This window comes from Rhinatrema bivittatum, chromosome 1 (genome assembly GCF_901001135.1).
Source record: "Rhinatrema bivittatum chromosome 1, aRhiBiv1.1, whole genome shotgun sequence".
NCBI lineage: Eukaryota > Metazoa > Chordata > Amphibia > Gymnophiona > Rhinatrematidae > Rhinatrema > Rhinatrema bivittatum.
The window spans coordinates 420,255,195-420,270,645 of NC_042615.1; the positions used below are offsets into that span (position 1 = coordinate 420,255,195).

The window sequence follows — 15,451 nt, forward strand, 5'->3', positions numbered from 1 at the left end:
CAGAGAGGGTGTCTATCTGAGTGAAAGCCTATTACAACCTTTTGGGCAAGGTTTAGAATAGAATATATAGCCTTGGTTCACATTAGAGCTGGAGCTTCTCTAGAGTCACAGATCAACAAGGTGGATATAGTTGTAACCCCCTCCAGAGATTACAAGGTGGGAGAAGCAGGAGTCTTTTCCGTCAGAAAGCCTGAGGGAGACAAACTGTGTCTAGCTGCAATTTGCCATAGGACTTGGAGGATTTCATTGCTAAGATACAACGTGATTAATCTTCCTTGAGCTGTTCAGGATATTTGTGAATATCCAACAGTGAATAGGCAGAAGTGTGGATACATGCCCACACAGACACACACACAACACACACACATGCCCACACAGACACATACACATGCCCACTCCCACACATATATACCTCCTGATACTCCTACCCACACACCTACATACATGCCCACTCACACATACCCCATTCACACATGCTCACTCATTTTATCTCTCCAGTTCTGAACCCACCAGTTGCAGCAGCTTCTTCCTTCCATCCATGTGGCAGGTAGACCTCCTTCTTCTTCAGCTGCTGGGGCTGATGCTGTGTCTTCAACTGGCTGCATGGGCTGACGAGATTCCCTAATGCCTGCTGCTGACACTTCCTCTCCACCTTCTTCTGGCCACACAGGCTCACTCACATACTCTCACAAATACACTCACACACACACACATAGACAGAAAGCTGTTCTTGCTTCATAGCCGAGCTACATGTAAAATCACAACAAGGGACAGAGACTGAGAGACTTCCTTTCCAGAGGTATCCAGGCCCAGGAGCACATGGTTGGATCATCCTCCTAAGAGACTGAGTTAAGTAATCTCAGCTATGCACAGAAAGTATCTTAGCAGAGGAGGGAGAATGTTTATTTTCTTGCCTTTTGACACAAATACAGTATCTAATCTTAATTGATTCTGCTTTTTAGCCAAAGTCAAGCATAAAACCCTTGCTGGGACAGAAAAACTGTGTGGACCATAGTCTTTCTATAAGAGACTAAAAGCAGGTCCGCTTTCTGTTTAATACCAAGTAAACTATTTGGGGAAGCTCTGCAGGAGAGAGAGACCTTTCACACACTGCAGTGCTCATCTATTTGGTTTGTCATCTAGCCAGCTCCACCATCAAGAGGAACTTCTTCATTTTCTTAATTGTTTTCTTTTCCAAACAATTTTGTGTTTGGGACAGGGTGTAACCCCCCCCCCCCCCCCCAACCCCCATTTTTGAGTTCTCAGGGGTAAAGACAATTTTTGAAAGCTGTGTACATCACTGCTTCCCCCCAAACTTTCTCTATTAGCGTTTCTTATTTATTTATTTATTTATTTATTTATCTATATTTATTTATATTTATTTATTTATTTTACTATCCATGTGAGTATTTTGGTTGCTCCAGCTAACAGGCCATACCCAGTGTTAATTTTGTATTTGTTGCACTGGAGGTGGACCCTTGGCCTGGCGGAGGATTGGTATGACCCTCTGAGGGATCCCAGAGGGCGCCTGCCACTAGGAGGCAGAGCACACAAGGAGACAGAGGCTGACAGGAACTTCACCAATAACAGTCCAGGAGCTCTGTGGGTTGAACCCTTGGTTTCCCGGACTGCCTGGGCTTAGGTGGGCCTCTGGGGGTCTCCTGGAGAGATGACGGAGAGGTGTGCCCACCAGGAGAAGAGTGCACGGCTGTCAGCGAAAAGGTGAGCTAGACCAGAACCGAGAGTACCAGAGACCACTGGAACAAGACAGGAACTGAAGGTCCTCCGGGTAGGATAAGCAGCACCTAGTGGTCCAGCTCGAAGAAGGCCGTGGGTGGTGTTGAAGCAGGCAGGCCTGGTGATCACAGGAGGAGAAGAGAGTGTCTGAATGGAGCGCAAGAGTCAGAGCCAGGTTATCCGTCCGAGAATGGTCAGCCAAAGCAAGGGTCAGTTCCAGGGATCAGTCCAAGTGTAGTCAAAGGCAAGCAGAGGTCAGTTCCAAGGATCAGTCTGAGCGTGGTTGACAAGCCGAGGCCAGTACCGGGTATCAGTCCAAGAAGGTACTACCTGGGTAGCAAGACGAGGAACAGGACTCAGGACGCAGGAACTCAGCAACAGACACTGGAACACAGGAAGGACCACAGAACACAGGAGCAAGGCAGGAACACTAGAACAAGCACAGGAATGAGGACGGCAAACTAGCTCACACAGAAGTGTTGACCCGATTGCCAAGGCAAGGGACTGAGGAGCGGGCCCTCACTTAAATACTAGGGCTTTGTGATGTCATCTCTGTGCACCGCGGAGCAGTTTCCCGCCCTGGGCCTTTAAAGGGCTTGTCAGTCCACGCGTGTGCGTCTAGGGGCGGGCCCGATGCTGAGGAGGACGCTGAACCACGCTGGGAAGAGTGCTGGGAGGTTGAAGCCCAGGAAGGGCTTGGGGATGCCACCATGAGGCGCTGCGGGTGCAGGGAACTGGCTGCGGCAGCGTGAGAGGTCGGACTGGGACCCGCTGGAGCACGAGCGAGGTAAGCAGGCCCGGGCGCAGGCCTAGTGCGTCCAGGACGCACAACAGTATTGCTTGATTTAAAATTAGAAAATTGCAAGTTTATATTATACTTCACTCCTGTACTTTTCCCATTTAATGTTCTGGTTGGATTTAATGTCTACTTACACAATACTAGTAAAAGTGTTCATTACTGTTTTATTCTGGTGTGATGTTTTTAACTGGTCCTTGATGCCACAAGTGAGAGGTGTTTGGGAAGGGCACAGAATTGTGGTATTGGGGTGATTGGGACCCTGACTCATCCTCTACTCTGAAAGTAAATCATATTGGTGAATATAATTTCTCATGTAGTGCTCCCCACCCCAAGCATAGGGGTAATTCATAGTCCAGGCCAAGGGAAGGCCACACATAGATAATGCCCATTCACACACTCTCACACACACCCCATTCACACATGCTCACTAATTCTTTCTCTCCTGTCCTGATACCACCAGCTGCAGTATCTTCCTCCTTCCATCCGCGCGGCAGATCGACCTCCTTCTCCTTCTTCAGCTAATGGGGCCAATGCTGAGTCTTCAACTGGCAGCATGGGCTGGCGAGACTGTCGTCTGCCTGCTGCTAACACTTTCTTTCTCTCCACATTCTTCTGGCTGCAGCGGCCAATGGGACCCTTCTTCCTTCTCACGCAATAGATGCTCCTCCTTCTTTCTCTCTACACAGGCCTAAATGATTTCCTCTTCCAGGGCCCGCAGAAGCAGTTCATTGCTGTACCTGGAGCTTTGAGGCTTTGGCCCGGAGACCCACAATTCCTTCACAGTTCCAGAGTCTCTGGGCCCTATGCGGAGAGTTTCCAGGAATGCACATAAGTGATATTTTTAGCTCAGAAGACTGCACTTTGAATGCCCTTTTTCATGAAAAATCTTTTTTTGGGTTGGGGAAGTGGTTAAGAAATAAATGCCTAATTTTTAATTATATATGAGGAGTGCCCGGGAGTGGGGAGTGGCACAAGGTTGTAAGCGTCGCCTAGGGTGCCTGATACCCTTGCACTAACACTGAGAGAGTGTGCCATCACACAGACTCCCATCGTTCCCCCATCTTTCAAATTGCCAGAGGACAAATGCTAGGGAAGGGTAGGAGGCAAGTGATAGGATTCCCAGTGTGTGGCAGGGTTGTCAGCTCCATAGGAATATTATCCCTTATACTCTGCCACTCTTCTGGGAACCTTGACCCCCTTCCTTCCCCCCCCCCCCCCCCCCCTTCCCCAGCATTTCAATTCACTGAAAGGGCAGCTCCAAGGGGGAACCCTCCCCTGGCCCCCTCAGTGCCGCATCTTTTGTGTAGGAGGGGGCACCATCTAATCCCTTGCCTCAGGCAGCAGATTGTCTTGAGCTGCCCCTACCTGTGTGGTGCTGCATTTTAAGGATTATCCAAACAAACGTTTCAACACAGAACACTTCATATCCACAATGTGAAGTGTTCAGTGACATTCTCAATTTCACTTAAGTTTATTTTGCTGGATCATTCCAAAATAACAGAATTATTTTGTTAAAAGTGCTAGTTCAACCTTTTCATAGTGATAGTACTCAAGAGGGTACTGCAGCTTAACCATGTAAACTTTTCATCATTGATGATCATTGTTCTGGTATAGGGGTAGTCCCACTTCCACATAATTTATTTATTTAAACATTTATTACCCACAGCCTCCAGAGTTTGGGGCAGGGTACAATAAAATAATAAGTTTAATTGACAAACTTGAAGAGAGTAGGTAATTAATAGACAAACCTGAAGAGAGTAGGTAAATGACGTAATTATTAAGTGGTGAAGTCAAGAGAGGGGCTGTAGCCCTGTAAGGGCAAGAGCTCATGAGACTGCGAACACACTGACATCTTTCTGATACCACTCTCTCTGGTAAGTCTTGTTAATTACATATTAAAAGTAAAAGTACAACACATCTGCTTTTTTGCAGTACCTCAAGTTGCAACGTTCTGTTTTTGTTTAGTATTTACAATAAAATAATGACAGAAGAGCAGGGTACTGAATCAGATGCTATTTCAGGATTCCTGGAATAGCTATCCTTCTATGTATCAAAAGGAATACCATAGATGTTATCACATTGGGGTTTCATGCTCCTCCCAGGCTGGCTGGTAATAGTCTTCTATTCCTCTGGGAATCATCCCTAGGTAAAGCCTATAGAGTTTGTTTTTCACAGATGCCTGGTTATCTCTTGCATCCAACCAGCAGAGGGTCTATCCTTAGGAGTTTCAGGGTTGTACCAACAACATAGGAGATACACATATAACAGGTGAGTCTTGAGAAGTCTGTGCATGACCAAAAGATTGGTGATATGGAGGATTTTTTTAAAGGATAATTATAAACAGTTGATATAGATGAAGGAATAATCTATTGAAATATAGGACAGCCTAAATAAAAGAAGACCATAATGTGGAATCTGATTTCCTTCTGACTTGGCCTAACCAGGACTTGCCATCTGAACCAGGTCAACCTTGACAGGCAGATCTAATTCTGCTTTTGTCTCATTGCATCTATGGAATTGTAGTCCTGCCTCTCTTACACAAATTTGAACTACAAGTCCTTAGATACAATGGACAAAAGCAAAACTGGATCAAACTGTTGGGGCTGAACTGGGTTAAATGGCAAACCCATGCCTAGCAAAAATAAAAAAAAAGGGGGGGCGGTTATCTTTGATATAGATATTACATATATGGGAAACTGTGATGAACCTCCTCTTTTATGAACATTGTAGTGGACATTAAGCCTCTTGTAAGAGAATCCAATCTTTTGCCCCATTACTGACAGAGAGTGAGTATCTGACTAGCAGGCCGATACAGTACAGTGCGCTCCGACGGAGCGCACTGTTAGCCTGCTATTGGACGCGCGTTTTCCCTTACCCCTTATTCAGTTAGGGGAAGAAAACGCGCGTCCAACCCGCGGCACCTAATAGCGCCCTCAACATGCAAATGCATGTTGATGGCCCTATTAGGTATTCGCGCGCGGGATACAGAAAGTAAAATGTGCAGCCAACAGACAGGAGGATGCACAGAAAAGCAGTAAAACTGCTTTTCTGTGCATCCTCCGACTTAATATCATGGCGATATTAAGTCAGAGGTCCCGAAAAGTAAAAAAAAAAATAAAAATAAATTTGAATTCGGCCCAAGGGAAAAAGGAGGAAAAGATGGAGTTTAGGTTGCTGGCAATAGTGCTATGGTAGAAACAGCAGATGATGAGGGATTCCTTCCCATCTCATACTTGCAAAGTTATGTGCATAATAGTAGTGCATACCTGCACATCCCCAGTAAAAATTAGATTAAACATTGGCTGCAACCCAATTGACTTGAAAAATAAATGATTGCAAGAGGGTGACAGCATGTAAATATTTACTCTCTCTCTCTCTCTCTCTATATATATATAAATAAAAATGTTAGTTTGTACGTCGTTGCTAATCTCGCCAACCACTTAACCGAATGCGTTCAAATTTGCACACAACATTCACTTCCCATACGGGAAGGATCTTATACACTTACATTACATATAGGTCACACCTGTGACAGGTAATACACGTTTAAAAATTGCTTACACAAAACAGCGACATCTGGTGGCCGTCGGCGCAAGCGCAACCTCTTACACCTTTCACACACACTCACTCACCACACCCCACCCCCACACAGGGCTATTGTCTTTCATTCACACTCCCTCATAACATACAGAAATCCACACTCATCACACCACACACCCCCACCCACACGCCTGCCAATGTCACTTACTTCACCCACCCTCCCAAAACACACCAAAACACGAATTCCTAGCTGCTACATTGGGAAGCCACGCATTTCACACACCCTCCAATTTTAAATTAAAGTACCCTCTTCCACCCACCCATGCACTGCACTCCGATCACACACTACACCTGATACAAGTCCATGCTTCTCCGCCGGCACCACAGGGACGGTACGGGACACATCACATTCAGTAGGGCCGGCGGATGCCAGCAACAAAAATGGCGCCAGCGGACCTTGACCTTACTATGCTATACGGAGACAACATTGACGTCGGTACACCATGTGACATAGTAAGGGCAACAGCCCGTCAGCGCCATATCCTCAGCGGACATTTGCCCTTACTAGGTCAGGAATCCTGACGCATCCCTTTCACCGGTGAAGTTCTGCGACATGGCAGCCGTCGGAACAAACCCTAGCACACATCCTCGCCACCGGCTGGCAGTTTACACAGGTAGCCGGGGAGGAGCACGGTGGGGGACCGTTCTTATTTTCCGCCGCGCGTTTTTCACGGGGGGGGCACTCATTCTCCACGTCTCCCGAGAGGGGGGCTGTAGCGTAGGTTGCTCTATTTCGCCGGGTTGGGGGGGGGGGGGGGGCCAGGAAGGTGTACTTGCATATTTAAACTATTCTTTGCTGGTGCTGTTCATTTGGGGTAAAAAGAAAAAACAACACACAAACTGTAACCTTTACTGCTCTGTTCTGTTTTTTTCAACTTAACCAGGCTCAGCCACAGCAACGCGTGAACCGATTGCTTTCAAATTTGGACACAAGCTTCACCTCACATACGGCAAGGTTCTTCTGCACTTACGTTACATATATGTCACACCGGGGGCTGGTAAAAAAAGTTTTAAAATTTGGTTTCACAAAACAGCGACATCTGCTGGATGTAAGCGCAAGGTCATACACCTTGCACAAACGCTCACACCCCACACACACGTGACCAATGTTTGGGATTCACACACCCTCCGACCAGACACAAATCCACCCTCCTCACACCCCCCCCCCCCCCCCCCGCACACATGCCAATTGTACTTACTTCACACACCCTCCCAAAACACACAAAAACCCATAAAATTCCAGCAAGCTACACCGGGAGGCCACTAACATGCCACATGTTTGCTATTCCCACACCCTACGAACTCACACAAAAACACCCTCCTCACACCCCCCACACCCATGACTTTTCCACTTACTGCCCACACCCTCAGAACGCACACAAAACAGCAGAATAGTTTGGGCTGCTCCAGCGGGGGGGGGGGGGGGGGGGAACACCGCTCTGTGACACATCGCATACACTACGGCCGTCGGCTGCCAGCAATCAAAATGGTGCTGACGGCTCTGTCCCTTACTAGGACACTCGGGAACGCCAATGGCGGCAGTAGCCCATGTGACACAGTAAGGGCGAGGGCCCGTCGATGCCATTTTCTGGACTGGCAACCGGTGCACCTTCGCCCTTACTATCTGAGCGAGACGACCGCTCCCATTGCTCCACCCCACTGACAGAGTAAGTTCTAACAGCCGTCGAAGACAGTTTCAGTGCTGGCTGCCGAGGGCCAGGCGCCAATACTTCCATGCCGGAACGAACGCACGCTCCACTGACTACCATTTTTGACAGGTATCGGCGGGCCTGCAGGGGGGTGGGGTGGGGATGTTCTTTCGTCTATGTTGGGGGGGGGGGCAGGGGGCGGTTATCCCCATTCTCTTTTCTTTCTTTCCACTTAACCTGGCTCTGCCACTGCAACGCGTGGCCGGGTACAGCTAGTATATATATATTTATCTAATGACACTAGCACACTAGTGGTCTCAGGGCCCTTAAAGTAAATATCTGAAATAAAATCTTGGCAATTTTCATAATAAAGTTGTATTCACTTTATGCTCATGGCAAGTAGTAATATTTCTACTATACCAATTTACATTTCGCTTTTAAGTTTTAGTTTTGGATAAAGTAGTGTGGTTGCCATGTTTGTCACCAGGATACATAGAAATAAAGGTAAAGAAACAGATTGTTGATCTAAGTTTTATTTTTGAAATTGTTTAGGCAATCAGAGGCTGCCATGTTAACGAGTTTCAGGACGGAGACATTTTGGCCAGTCCTGGCTTTGAACGGACACCCCAAAGCATGGTGGTATTTTTTAAATCAGTGCTGCAGATCCCATCAGTCATCAGAATGGAGTTGTCAGAAATCCAGGACTGGCCTAAAATCTCCCTCCTGCAACTGGGTAGCTTGGCAGCTCTGTAAATATATTTTTTCCCCTTCTTTACTGATTTCCCTTCTGCTCATCTATAATTGATTTCAATTGATTGTGCATCACTTTCTGAAGAATGGAAAAACTGCATTGATTTTAATCTTGCATGTGTTGGTCTCCTCCTAGAAACAAAGAATATTATGGCAGATAAAGACCACTTAGTCTGCCTAATTTGCTTCCTGTTGCAAAGCCACAGAACCCAGTTGATCTCTGGCCTTCCCCTCATGTTTTAGTAACTAAGGATCCTCTCTTATTACCTCTTTGAATTCAGTTGCCAACACCATGTAACTCCTCCAATTTAATATAATGATGGCTTGTCACTGTCAAATTATCTGCTTAGCAATTAGTGTTGAATATATATCAGGAGATAATTGCAATTGAGCTGAAGACATGTTTTAATTCCATCAAAATCTTTGAGAATTGAGTGAATGTATAGAGAATTCCACAAATACTAAAACTGCTTAGGATTGGAAACAATTATTTTTTCTGTGTGCTTTTAGATCCACAAGGATTGCATCCCATGTGCTTCTTTCCAGCACACTCATTATTTATTTATTTATTTTATTTGTTTTTTATATACTGACATTCAACACTATGTTATTATTATTATGTTATTAGTGTAGCCCTCTCATGCCCTGACCACAGAAGAGGGCCTTACCTGGGTGTTAGCGAGCAGGAAGGAAGATATACTTCTAGGGGTTAAATCACTAGCCTAGAGCAAACCCCTCCTCTGAATAGTTTGCTGTTCCAACATTAAATATTTATTTAATAATCAATTTTTTTTCAGTAGTGGTAATTTGACACAAAGTGTATGTGTATGGGGATGAATCCATTTTCTCTATTTAGGATCACATGCTTTCAGGGCCTCTTCTCACTTGCAGGATCTCTAGGGACCTTCTTTTTCGGTTTCTGTTCTTTATTTTTCCTGAGAATTTATCAGGGTTAATTATAAGAACAAAAACAGAAGAAAATCAGTTGAAAAAAAATGACTCATTATTTTTCTGGCTAAATATCGGAGTTTATTTTGGTGGACAGAACCCAGGATAACAAAACATCAGATTCTCCCACCCACCTACTCAGCAGTATCCCTGTCTCTACCTCCATCCCCTAACTAACATGCCCTGCTCTATCTCCTCCCACCCACCGAGAATCTCCCTCCCTCAGCCCCATTCCACTCCCCACCCCTGTCTTCCTTGCCCCTTTCAGAAGCGTGTTACTGGCTTCTCCTCCTCCCACAGTGCTGGTGCCTTACTGCTTCCTTCACACAGGGGCAGTTCAACGACAAGAAGTTTGAACCACTGGGCTCTGTGTGCCTGTGGAGTCCTGAGCAATTCAAACTCCTTGTCATTGAACCACGCTTGTGCGAAGGAAACAGCAAGGCACCAGCATCACAGGAGGAGGAGAAGCCAGCTACAAGCTTCTGAAAGGGGCCAGGAGGAGGGAGATGAGGGGGGGGGGGATAAAAAGAGAGGGGCAGCCATGTTGAAAAGTTTAAACGTGGTTCCAGGGGATTTGGGAGAGTGCGGACACCCAGATTGGGGGGTGGGAAGTGTGGAGACTCAGGTATGAGAGATGTGGGGGATCCCCGGATTCGTTGAGTGGGGAGGGAGAGTAGAGACACCCAGATTGGGAAGTGAGGGAAAGATTGGAGACTTGGGGATGGGAAGAAGGGGAGAGTGGATTAGAATTTCAGGGATGAGGGAAAGAAACAGCAGGGACTACTGGATTGGGAGGACAGAGGAGGGAAAGGTTGTGGGGAAGATAGTGAAGACTCAAATGTATGGGGATTGAGTGGGAGGAAAACAGGGACTTTGAGGATGGGTGGACAGAATAGTGACTTGGCGATTGGGTGGGGGGCATGCGTGAGAGGGTATTAGATGGGTTGGGAACTATGAGATGAGGCTGTGGGATAGGAGGAGGGGTCTGAAGGGTGGAGAAAGGTTGTGATATGGAATGAAGGACCTGGAGGGCTGGGGAGGGACTGAGAGGCCATGGAAAGGGATGGGTCTGTGAAGCAGGCGACAGAGGGTGACTAGGGAGGGAGTGAGAGCACATGGGGATGGGCTGGAAAGGGGATGAGAGCAGAAGTTGGAAAGGATAGATGAAAGGTGAAAAGAGGGAAATTGGGGACTGATGAACGATAGGAGGAGAGAGGATGAATAAAATCTAACAAGGATAAAGAGGCAGAAAGAGAAACAGAAAAGAGATAAAAGGGAAAGATCAGTGTCAGACAGATGGGACAGAGAAACTGAAGAGTACAGGAGAGAGAAGAAACACAAATGGACATGAGACACTGAAAAAGGAGTTAGAAGACAATTGGAGGGAAGAGTAAACAAGTCTGGGACCAACACGGTTAGAAAATTAAAATGTCCAGACAACAAGGAGAGAAAAAAGCATTTTATTCACAGTTTAAGAATTGGCATGTTCATCTTGATACATTTGTACATTTCTAATTTGTGGTCACTTGTTCTGTGTTTGGTTAGGAATCTACCTATGACACTGTCAAAGTATTCTGTTACTGTGTAGTTTCCATGTCAAATTAGCAATGCAGCTTATAATGTTTTCCTAGTATGAAGTGTATTATTTATTTAGATTTATATTCCACTTTTTTTTTTCAGTGCTTCAAAGTGGATTACATTCAGGTGCTGGAGGTATTTCCCTATCCCCAGAAGGTTTATAATCTAAATTTGTACCTGAGGCACTAAAGGGTAAAGTGGCTTACCCAAGGTCACAAGGAGCAACAGTGGGACTTGAATGCTGGTCTCCTGGTTCATAGCCACTGCTCTAACCACTAGGCTACTCCTCCACTCCAATTGCTGGAGAAGGGCCTGTTTTAATATTTGCAGTGCTATCTTTTCATGGGTAGGGTTGATTAACTCTGGCAGTTGGTGGCAGGTTTGCTCTATATTCTTTGCAAGGTTTTGTACTACCGTACTTCACAATGTTCTTGGCAGAAGATGGTGCTGCAGTTATTGTGATGACACCAGAATATTTTGTATGGTGAGTAGTAAGGGGAAATGTCCCAGTTCTGCCCTGCACCCATAGTTGGAGTTGTGGTGGATGCAGGGTATGTTTACAGAACTTGAGGTGCACGGTGTAGATATGGGTTCTCTCTCATCTGTATATACCCCACATGTCACTCCCATGTAGAACAATTGGTTGAATGATGCTATCAAATCATCTTCATGGTAGTTATACTGCATGGTTGAAACTGGCTTGGGTATGTTGGATAGAAGACTCTTCAGGTTAAAACCACCACTGACGTGCACACCCAGCAGCTTGCAACAATGGTACAAAACATTTGCTGCAGTGCCTCCTGCTTTATGAATGAGGGTGTCTGATTCTGCATGGACAGAGCTTGTTAAGAGGAAGTCATGGGAACCCTGCTAGGCCCAAACTAACAGAGTGGTTCCCCTATCACAGGTCATGAACGATTACTCCCTGATGACAGCTGCATTGGAATTTAAGACAGAGAGCAATTAAAGTTTAGTATTTAAAACTGAGATGTCCAACAATGTGTTTTTACAGGATTGTTCTTAGAGGAAGGGGAAGCTGCTGATTGTGATTGTTGAGTTTAATTATCACGATCTTTGGAGTAGGTGCTTATGAGCAAGTGTCCCAGATCAGGGGCGGACTGCAGAAAAATATCAGCCTGGGGGATTTTTTTCAAAACCAGCCCACAGATATCTGTCTGATTCCTTGTGCATGTTCCTTGCAGCAAGTGTTTCAACAGTTCCCAAAAGCACACCAAACTGACCCTTCATAGGTACTTGTGACCTGGAGCCTGGCAGAACTGAGCCAAAAAATCACCACATTTTTCTTAAATAACTGCGTAGTAAAGCATAACATACCCTAGATCAGGGGTGAGCAAACAGAGCTCCAGGCCTTCTTCCATCCATGCAGTCGGTTGCCATTCACCCTCAAGTCTGGTTACATCTCTCATAATTATAGTTTGGAATCCTGGTCTGGTATTAAAGTCTCTTGCCAACTAGTTACTTAGTAATATGACAACCACACTGCCAGCCAGTATCAGATACACACAGAATCTCTCAGACACAAACACCCACATACACTATTTCAGAAACACACTTTAGGGCGAATTTTTAAAGGGCCGCACGCATAAAAATTAGGACTTATTGTGCATTTTCAAGAGGGCCCAGCCACTCGTGTAAGCCCCGATAATCACACACAAGTGCTGGGCCCTGAAAAAGGGAGCATGATTGGGGCAGGATGGAGGCCGGCCGGGACAGCGGTCATTAGCCCCCGCTCCAGTACTGTTTCATCATTATCTAAAAGTTTTTTGCTTTGCTTTGTGTAAGCCCTTTTCCAGCCTCTCCATCTCCATCTCCATCTCCCTTTTCCCACCCCCACCCTTCTTGGCACGCCCACTCCAGGAGACTCACTGGTTCCACAGCCAGCTGACTATTTCAAGAGAAAAACCCAGCTTATGGAAGCCTCACCAACACACTGCACAGGTACTTCCTCTTGGCTCACCCCATCCCTTTTTGTGACTGCAGTTTGCCTCCACTTCTCCATACCTGCCCCCACCCCCGCCACCATTTCAGTGCATTCCCATTGGCCACAAGCAGCACACACTGCTCACAGCCCTGAGAAGCATGTAGTGCCTACAAAGTAGGAGGAGTTGGACCCAAGACTGGTGGGGGTAGGCAGAAGTTGCCTAGGGTACCCACTATCCTTGCAGCAGTCCAATAAATGTAATATGCATTGTAGTAAAATAGCTATGCAGTATCAGGAAAATTACCCTAACCATGCCCCTTTTTTTTTATCACAAGCACTATTTTTCACAATTTTATAGCAAAATTATAAATCTAGGGGTTAGCTTGCACTGATTTTAGTGCAGCTAAGCTCATGGCCAATCATATGCAGTTACCCAGCCTGGAGAGATTACCTCCTCTCAGCCAAAAAGCCTAATTTTTTTCTTTTCTCTGAGAACTAAGTACCCAAGGGTTCTGACTCCCCTTGTCATTCAAGGTGATAATCTATTTTGGTTGATAGAATGCGTTTTCAGTACTTTTGTCTTATGAATCCCTCTCTCAGTCAGAATTCTGCAACTTAAGACTTTTTTAGTCAAAGTTCTATAATTTAGGATTTTGCAATCCTTTGTTTTTAAAGTGAAGTTTCACTGTAAGTTAACAGCAGTAGTAAAGGGGGCAGTGACATGCAAATCATCTATCTGAATCTCTGATTCATCTATTCAATAGTCACTTAAGCACCTTCACATAGCGCGGCTGTAGTTACCCCATTTCTAACCCGCTGCGTACTCACAATTTGGCCGCGTAAGTCTAACCCACGATTCATCTGTTTTTACCTATCCTTACCGCTTCTTTTACTCGACGCGTATCCATTTCCACCCGCGGCATGTATATGTATGTAAACGATCCGATTAGCTATTCCCTCCCATACAGTAACGTGTGCCCTGACTATCTCCTTTTTAACCTGCTATCTTGCCGTGTCTTTTACCTGCTAATTTACCGCCTACCCTGACCCTGGCGTTAGTGTGGTTAACGCCAGGGTCAGGGTAGGCGGTAAATTACGAAATTTCACACGAAAATTCACAGTCCCAAACCAAACCAAACCAATCCAAGCGTCAGGCAAGCCCCAGCAGAGAGAGACGAAATTTCACAGTCCCGGGCAAACTTTCCCCCAGCCCCCGCTCACTTGCCCTGGCCGCGGCCACGCAAGCCCCCAGCAGCAGCAGTAGAAGGGCGGCGAGAGAGAGCGGCTTCAGCGGATCGGGCTCTCCCCATGCGAGGCGGCTTCCAGCAGCCCCGCCAGCGAAGGTGAATACGCGCATGCTGTGACCTCCGACGTCCAGCCGGATCCTCAGGTCACGGCGTGCGTTCAAGCACCTGCTGCCTTGAGCGCCCATATGGACGTACAGGCGTGCACGTATTCACCTTCGCTGGCGGGGCTGCTGGAAGCCGCCTCGCATGGGGAGCGCCCGATCCGCCCCGGGCTGCTGAAGCCGCTCTCTCTCGCTGCCCTTCTACTGCTGCTGCTGGGGGCTTGCGTGGCCGCGGCCAGGGCAGGTGAGCGGGGGCTGGGGGAAAGTTTGCCTGGGACTGTGAAATTTCGTCTCTCTCTGCTGGGGCTTGGATTGGGTTGGTTTGGTTTGGTTTGGGACTGTGAAATTTTGTCTCTCTCTGCTGGGGCTTGGATTGGGTTGGTTTGGCTTGGGACTGTGAAATTTCGTCTCTCTTGCCCATCTGAAGGAGGGTGCTTTGTTGCGCTCCCTGCCTCCGATCGCCGGCTGCTGGGGCTTGCTGGCGCCGGGCGCTCAAGGCAGTGGGGTCTGTAGGAGAATCATCCACTTCCTGGTACCTGTCATTTCAAACGTCATTTGAAATGAAGTTTGAAATGACAGGTTCCAGCGCACCCAGGATACTGTATAGGCGCTGTATAGCACCTATACAGTATCCTGGGTGCGCCTGGCACTGCCGCACTTTTTCTTACGCGCCCTTACTGTATCGGCCTGCCAGTAAGGGATCTTGCAATCTTTTCTGTCTGCTCTGGCTTTCCCAGGCTGGTGGCTCATGTAACATTGCTGCATTGCCTTTTTATTCTCTGCTGCAGTTTGCTTAAGAAGTGGCATGCTCTTTCTCTTTCTGCCCCAGTGAGGAGGGGGGGGGGGGGTGTTTCACGTGTATGCTTATAGAATAGGTAGAGAAAGTGTGCGCTTTCATTTGCACTGGAAATATTCACGCATACTGAAATATACATGTGTACTTTTGGAACAGAAATATGTGGTATTTTATAAATTGTGCATCTCCAAGTTGATAAGAACATAAGAACATGCCATACTGGGTCAGACCAAGGGTCCATCAAGCCCAGCATCCTGTTTCCAACAGTGGCCAATCCAGGCCATAAGAACCTGGCAAGAACCCA

The 15,451-nt window shown here is 46.7% G+C and overlaps 1 protein-coding gene across 2 annotated transcripts in view; it reads left to right on the plus strand.

The window, feature by feature from the left end:
• FRMPD1 (FERM and PDZ domain containing 1) overlaps window positions 1–15,451 on the plus strand; it is a 504,405-nt gene that overhangs the window by 10,414 nt on the left and 478,540 nt on the right. The window lies entirely within an intron of this gene.